Source organism: Emydura macquarii, unplaced genomic scaffold (genome assembly GCF_026122565.2).
Source record: "Emydura macquarii macquarii isolate MOO-44397 ecotype Brisbane River unplaced genomic scaffold, CSIRO-AGI_Emac_v2 contig_1390, whole genome shotgun sequence".
Taxonomy (NCBI): domain Eukaryota; kingdom Metazoa; phylum Chordata; order Testudines; family Chelidae; genus Emydura; species Emydura macquarii.
Window position 1 is genome coordinate 12,563,624 of NW_027131527.1, and position 7,823 is coordinate 12,571,446.

General features: G+C 44.6%; 1 long non-coding RNA gene across 1 annotated transcript; it reads right to left on the minus strand.

The window, feature by feature from the left end:
• Positions 1-5,416: 5,416 nt before the first annotated feature.
• Positions 5,417-6,329, minus strand: LOC137156218 (uncharacterized). The gene is made up of 2 exons (XR_010920700.1): positions 6,117-6,329; positions 5,417-6,033 (listed from the first exon to the last, which is right to left on the minus strand). It is a non-coding gene; the product is annotated as an uncharacterized lncRNA (long non-coding RNA).
• Between the last annotated feature and the right edge of the window lie 1,494 nt (positions 6,330-7,823).

A 7,823-nucleotide genomic window follows, 5' to 3' on the forward strand; every position in this document is an offset into this window, starting at 1 on the left:
GCTGTGGAGGCTGTAGCCTCTTTGGGTTCAAGCGGGAAGTCACAGCGCTCCCGAGGCAGTGCTGGCGGTGTCTGGGCACCATGGCCATGCCCCTTGCACAGGCTGAGGCAGGAAACCAGCACCTCTTCTCCTGCCCCCCACAGTCTGAAGTGATTTCACCCTGTTTACTGGATGCCAGTACATGGGTTTGTGCCGTTTCATTGCAAGTAAAGGGTATTTTCATTAAAATAATTTAGTCAGTGACTTGTGGCAACTTACTTTGAATGTGTGACTTGCCTGTTACTACACCCAAGTTTTAGCTTTGCCCTGAAAAACAACTCGCCAAACTCTTGAGTTCAGAATGTCCCCTGGGAGGCATTTGGTGTCCGTCAGTATTCTGTGATCTGTATCATACTAAGGGTACCTCTCATAGGAAAAATGCAAGAAGAATATATTGCAAGGCTTCAGGGACCACAACAAACATTTTAAAAACAACAGCTGCCTTTTTAATAGATCTTGGTGAGCAGAGGGGACTAAAGTGCCGTTTACTTCAGTGTGAGCTGTAACTACTAACACCAGGGCTGAATTGGACCCCTAATTTTCCTTTGACAAAGAGAGAGCACAGAGGCCATCTGTGCAATTAGCAGTTGTACTTAAGTGCAGGTAATTTTGACTTCAGCAATACAAGCTATTCCAGAAGACCAGTTGTTACATGACACATACAGTCCTGTGAATGGGTGTCCTGTCTAACAGGTATGCAGAAAAGCTCCAGGTTTTCCTAGGGAGGCAGCAGGTCAAATAGCAAGCCATCTTATGCTCTTCCCTTTACAGCTACGTAAAGATTATTTTTATTTGATTGGATTTGTTGGTTTTCTTTCCAGTGTTGTATTTGCCACATACTGTGCTATTGTCACAATTAGCTGGGTTAGCCAGCTGGTACTGCAGTTCTCTTACAGTGCTAAAGGCTAGAGTAAACCAAATTCTCCAGCTGCCAGGCTGGTCTTCAAAGAGAAACTGACCTCCCTCAGGGAAGAATGGGCAACCTGAGATAAGGATCATAAACAGATGCTTTGCTCTTGCTTTCAGTAAAAACAAAATTGTCTGGTGAATACTGAAATCTTGTTATATTGAGTATTTCTCCAGACAAGTTGGCCTTTTCTGACTCCCCTGTGAAACGGACCCAGGCAAAATGGAAAGTGAACAGGCTACCCCATGTATAGCTTAAAATGGCCTTTCAAAATGCCCTGAGTGGAATCTTTACTTCAGAGTCATTATACTATTCAAGCACCTTAAAGGTAACCCAAAGAGGCAAGCTTGGGTTTGTGGCCTTTTTTGCTTAGTTGGCTGTCTACATTTGGGAGCAGCCCTGATTCAGCAATCATTGAGCTGCAGTGGTGCTGGTTCCTTAGCATAGATAAGGGCATGCAGGGGCTTGCATCAATTGAGCTAATACACCAGGATTAATTCAATCACTGCCAGGCCTGACTTTCGCTTGTCTATGCTTAGGATCCGAACAAGAGCAGCAACACAAACAAAGGAGACTTGAAGATTTATTTTTTCAAAAAGTAAGATTCCTCCTTCCGCCCCATTTTAGAAAAGTCAGGACACCTCACCCTGGTTTGCAAGAGGTCTTTCTCAGAGGACCTAGAGCAGTGGTCTGGAAGCCCTCTCAACCCTAAACTGAAGGAATAGGGTGCTGAAACTTTAATAGAATAACTCTTCTTCCATCTGTTCACTCAGGGCTTTGAGTTAAACAAAAGCACACTCAAACCAAAGAAGATTAGCCTGATTAAATATCCCTTCCTCTCTCACTTAATCTGTGATGTCTTAAACCTGCTTGTTCTTCAATCATGCACAGGCCTTTGTCTACATACACTACAGAAAGTAGGATCTGTATCACAGTACCTGTCCTGGTGTAACAAAGCTGTAAATGTTAGTATAGACAGGGCTCAGATGTTTTTTCTACAATGTGATGAAAGCCAACAGATCACTAGACTTCTGGCTACTGAGGCTGCATCAATGCCAGTACTTCTGTAAGATAGGCACTGATTTTTACTAGGGGGGGCTGCATCCATGGAGTTTGTCAGGAAAGACCGCATAGATAAGATCTGAACTCCTGATGCAAGAGACAAGCCAGAAGAGTTAAGGCCTTTCAGGACCTATTTATGCATCATAAAGAACCCAAAAAGGGCACAAACAGTTTCTGTACCTTCACAGATTATCTTTAATAGGATGGCCCACAGCTGGACATTCAAATCAGCACATACGTGGGGAAGTGCCCATCTTACACAAGTGACAATCTGAGCATCCAAGAACAAGCCTGACATCCCACCTCAAGCATTCACAATTCAGAGGGAGCTTTTTTTGGTTTTGGTTTTAAGTTCGGTTCTTTTTGTTTGCTTCCTGGTTTTGGGGCCTGTAGGGTGCACTCACGTCATATTTTCAGGCTTTTCACCACAGCCATTAGGAGTAGAAATTTGCTTTTTAAAAAAAAGGACAGGGGAAAGCAAATATCCTGAGAAATCAGGACAGTTGGCAGCACTGGATTGCAAACATTTCATGTGAAGAATAGTACTTTAGGAAAACAGTGGGACCTAGGGGAGTTTGCAGTAATGCCAGAGGCCAGAGGCTTTCTGTAGAAACTAGAGAACACAAGTAGATTCCTGATTCAGTTGGATCAGGCACTACACCTGCAAGTCATGTGTACCTTGAGAAGGATGTGCTGAGGTCCTGGGGGAATTTTCATTTAGCTGTGTCAACAACCAACAAGGACTTTGCCAGAGGCCAGTGCGCGTGACAAGAAACACAGAACTCCAATGTCCAATTGAACTGTGATTGTTATTTAGCTGGAGAGTTATTCCAAGGAAGGGAAGGAACTGTCCAGGGACCCCTCCGTGTAGCTGACGATGGTATAGACTTCTGCCCTGTGATGAAGAAGTTGTGAACTTCCTGCCCTGCCCTGCCCGTCTCAATGCGGTTCTAATCATTCATTGTTTGGATTGTAATAGTACAATTTTGGGTGCTAAGTTTGTTCCAAACATAAAGACAGCACATCCTGAAGAGCAAAAAAAGAAAGGCAAGCACTTTTTTTAGGGTTGCCATGGTCAAGCAAAGCAATCAGGGTTTTTTAATCTTGGGGTTGGCTTCCCTGTTCAGCTCTCATCTTTTTCCTCATACTAATTCCCAGTTTCAGCCCCTTCCTCCACCCATATGAACAGTTTACTTAAGATAGATTAGATAAAGAACAGGAGGCTTGTTCCAACTTCCACAGACATATATATATATATATATATATATATATATACAAGTCTTCCTGTTGATTTAAATGAGGAGAAGATAGAACCTTTGTGGACCAGCTCAGGAAGGGCCTGCCAAGCATAAGAAGGTTAGGGAAGAAAGCAGAGAGGGTTGTGGAAGAAACTGACAAATGGGTGAGGCTGGCACATTGATAGAATGGAGGGGATGTGGTTTTACAATAAGAAACAAGAATGGAAAAGGAGGGAGGGCCAGAGTTCTGCAGGGCCTTGAAGGCATTCAATGTTGACAGGGAACTCAGTCCTCTGGAGAGGAGGTGGAGGGACGGAGAAAGAAGTTTACAGGATCTGACAGTGCCCTTTTATTGTAGTGGTAAATATGGGTCTTCGATGTTATTTTGCAGCATAGAAATTATCCCTAAGTGATCCAGGTCCTGTGGCTTTCCAGATAAATGTAACCAATCACTTGGCTAAACATAGCTTTCATCCACTCTGTAGTTATTGTGAGCTGATAATTCTATATGAATCACTCTACAGATGCACTCTCGCCAGTTTCTAGGGGCCAAGTTCTGCTCTTACACCTTATGCTAACCCACTAACTTTGGGCCAAATCAGGGTCACCCTTGAGTCAATAGCAAAATTCCCATACATTTCAATGCAGCAAGGATTTGACCTTATCTTTAACAGGGCTGCACAGAGTCAAAGTCAGCACAGAATTTGGCTCTTCTTCCTGCTCTTATTTCTCCTCTTTTTTTCTGCCCCCTACCTCCTCATTTGTGTTGAGGAAGAGTGGCAGCGGATTGATAGGCCCTTGAAAACAGAAGTTCCTTAGCCACAGAAAAGGGAGAGTGTGGAAGAAACTCCTACCTTTATGCCTTAACCCTATCCTAAGGGGGCCCCTTTTAGACAGAGAGCAGTTTGTTTTCTGGGCTCATTAAATCCTTGGTCTAAGGAGTCTGGATTCAAGAGTCAGATGGTGAAGCTATGAATCCTGATTTACTCCTTTCCTTCTGGAGAGGTGACAGGAGTAGTGTCTTTCTTTGGGTTCTTGTGTTCCCTTACATGGGCTGCACATGTACACAGGACTGGCAACTGAGTGCCCCTCATTCACTCAGGGAATGGGGTTGACCCGCATCCTTGTTGTAACAGAGTTTGCTTCCCTCAGCTCCCCAAACCACAAGATCCCCTTGGATATTGGGGGAATTGGAGGCCAAGGCCAGTCACATGGAGGCCCTATACCTTGGCACACAGTCATAGCCCCATTTGGCCCCTTGGTAGTATTGCTCTTGGGAATTGTACTGCCCTCTTCTGATAGCTATTACCCATGGAGGAGTGAATTCTACTGCACAGAGAAGGAACCTGAGTCCCACAAGAGCCCCTTGGAGTTAGGGGTGGGAGGGAAGGATGGGAGGAAAGGGTTTCTTCAGAGAATAAAAAGAGAACGTGCCAGACCCAATATAGGGAGGCTGTCAGAGGAGAGCTGCAGGAGCGTGGCCACAAGGGGGCATAACTGACCCATCTGCTGCAGAGTCACCACAGTCCTGGCAGGCTCAGCCTGGGAAGGAACCTTGAGGGCAGCTCATGTGTTTTTGTCAGTCAAAAATCAGAACCTGCCTGGTGTATCTCTGGTGTCCCATCTCAGTGTTGGTTGTTTGTTTGTTGAAAAATACCAACATGTGGGTTTGGAGGCAATGCCCGTGTTAGAACACCAGAGCAGGTGAAAGCCTTTGAATTCAACTCCCCCAATCTCCTTGTGTTAGCCACTGAATGAACAAGTTGTCATAGGCCTCTCCTTGCCCCACCTTTTCCTCCCATTCTTCCCTGCCCCATGTGCCCCTCCCCCTCACTTTTTTTGTAAGTGCATCATGGTTCATTATTGACACTCCAGAGCCACCAAGAGCAGGCTTTAGTTAGGAACAAGGCTGCTTTGGGAAAATTCCGCCTCACTGCCCCCCTCCTACTCTGTCAGCAAAACTTTTGTGGCAGCATGGGCCCATGGGGGGTGGAGATACCTTTGCTTACAGAAAGCACAGCCTATTTGCATGAGTGGGTTGTCCTGTGTCTCAGAAGAGAATCACATCTGGTGGGAGCTCCCAGGTGTAGCAGTGTAGCCACTTATCGAGTGCTCCTTAAGCCTAGGGGTCGCTTTGTGAGTACCCTGCCCCTGTTGGCCTACTATTGGAAGCCCCTTAAGAACTTTCTTGTTGCTCCTAGCGCTCCATGCTGGGGCTGGTTTAATATTAAATAAAGCTCAGCACTCTGAGTCCTTAATCACAAAATAATCCAACCAGTCCTCAGCATAAAGTCCAAAATCAGAATTCAACAGTTCATAGCTAGCTCCAGTTCTTCAGCCACATCCAGAGCTCTTTCTCCATCAGTCTGCTCCGCCGAAGCTGCCAGTCCCCAGCCCTTTCTGGCTCGACACCTCAGCTGTCTGACCTTGCTTCCTTCTCTTGTATCTTCTAATTCCCAAGCTTTGCTCAACCACAGCCTCCCTCTAGTTTTCTGCTGTCTTTTATATTTGAATGACCTGATTCCCTTTGGGTAGGGGAAGGGGTTCCCTTTTAATCAGGGCTGATTTAGCCCCCAGATTCTTCAGCCCATGGGGCTTTCCACCCTGCGACAGTGGGCAATAACAGATTCATTCTATATTCAAGGAGCACCTAAAGCAAAGGTTCGGCTCTGCTTTTTACTGAATAATGAGAGCAGAAATTTAAAAAACCAACCTGGTCGATCTAGTTTAGCATTTCAGAGCTTTGAAAGAATAGCTTCATATCTTTACACATGATGTCATCATTTCCTGCAAAGAGGATAAATACATTTGTTTTTGCATCCTGTGTTGTTTTTTTAACCCATCCCCTTTAACAATAGGTTTGTCCTTACCCTCATGTCACGCTGCTGGAATCTTTCCAGGCTGGGAAAACTGGTTAGGTCCTGAAATCCTAAGGCTTGGTCAGTAAGTATGACAGAGTTTGGGAAGAAACTACAGTTTCTTGAGAGCTAACCATTTCCCCTTATCCTAATACTCCTGTGTTAACATGTACAGCACTTATTGTCCTTATGTCCATCTTCCTGGCAGGAACACCAAAGTGCGTACTGTTCAGAACTCTGCTAATGGCTCTCCTGCTCAAAAAGGGCACCCACAGATTGAGGTACGCCAAATCACTGACTACTTTAACGACTTTGGTCTTAATATTTATATAGCACCATGCATGGCATGGCACTTTACAGGGCAGATCCTCAGCTGGTATAAATTGTCATAGCTCCATATAACAATTTACGCTAGCTAAGAGGATCTGACTTTACATGAATAAAAAGATATAATCCCTGTCCCACAGAGTTTTCAAATCTAATTCAATTGTATCCCTGTAATCCTATTAACTAAATCCATAGCAGACTTCTCCACCTGGGAACACTTATGCAAACCAATAATTAACTCTCACAAAGGCAAAAATGTGCTTGTGTATTGACAATGTTTTTTTCTTAACCTACCTTTAAAGTCAATACAATATAAGTGAGAAATAAATAGAGTATTAGAACCCAGAAGGCATTTCTCCAGTTAGATAATAAACATTTTAAGGTAGATCAAATTTTAAACCAAAACTACTCAACAGTGCCCCCTTTCAGTACTTGGCAAAGATCAACTTCTGCTGCGTCAAAACAACTTTATGAAACATGTGGGCTGTAGGTCTGGAGCACAACCAACGAGGGAGAAAGGGCCAATGTCAAAAAAAAGGCCCAAACACAACAGTTGATCTAAAAGAAGCCTTTATGAAAGGAATAGAAAATCCAAATTCTGAGGCAAAGCATCAAACTACAAGAAATTCAGAATGCAGAAAACAGTATGGTCAGATTGGAGACTTTTATGTGCACTCTGCAGTGTGTTTCCACACTTTGCAAATATTGTTGCATACCTCCTTGTTTTGATGTTATTTTTCCTGCAGTCTGCAAACAAGACACCTTAAGTAATGGCTTGACTGCTTCAGAGAGAGATTTGTCTTATTTCAATGGTCTGTACTACAAAAATATATTTTTAGTCTTCAAATGAGATCAGGAGCAGATGTGAAGAGGAAATGGGTGGCCATCTATTTTTGACTCACATTTGCCATGCTCATAATCCCAGACTTCCCCACTTGTCACACCCACAAAGTAAAACACAGAGCTCTCTGCTTCCTCTCCCCCCCTGCTCCATCTGCTCCCCACTGCTTTGATCCAAACCAAGCAGAGAAAAGGAAAGGGGCATAGGAAAGGGCTGTATCTGAAGCACTAGCTCAGAGCACTCCTGTCCCCTTCTTTGTCGACAGTGAGAGCACTGGTGCAACAGGCTGCATAGCACCTCTGCTTCCATGCTGAGTTCAAGTGTGAGGAGGAAGAATGCTGTGCTACCTCACTTCCTTCCTCTCCGCTTCAAGCTGTAAGTGTGATGCAGGTTGCTGGGAGTGCATGGATGTGATGTATGCCTGTGTGTGAACATTGTATGAGACCATGAACTGGCCCCAGCCCTTAACTTAGCCTGGGACAGTGAACTGGCCCCAGCCTGAGCCCATGAACTGGTGATAACCCTAAACATTAGATGGACTCTCCAGCCAG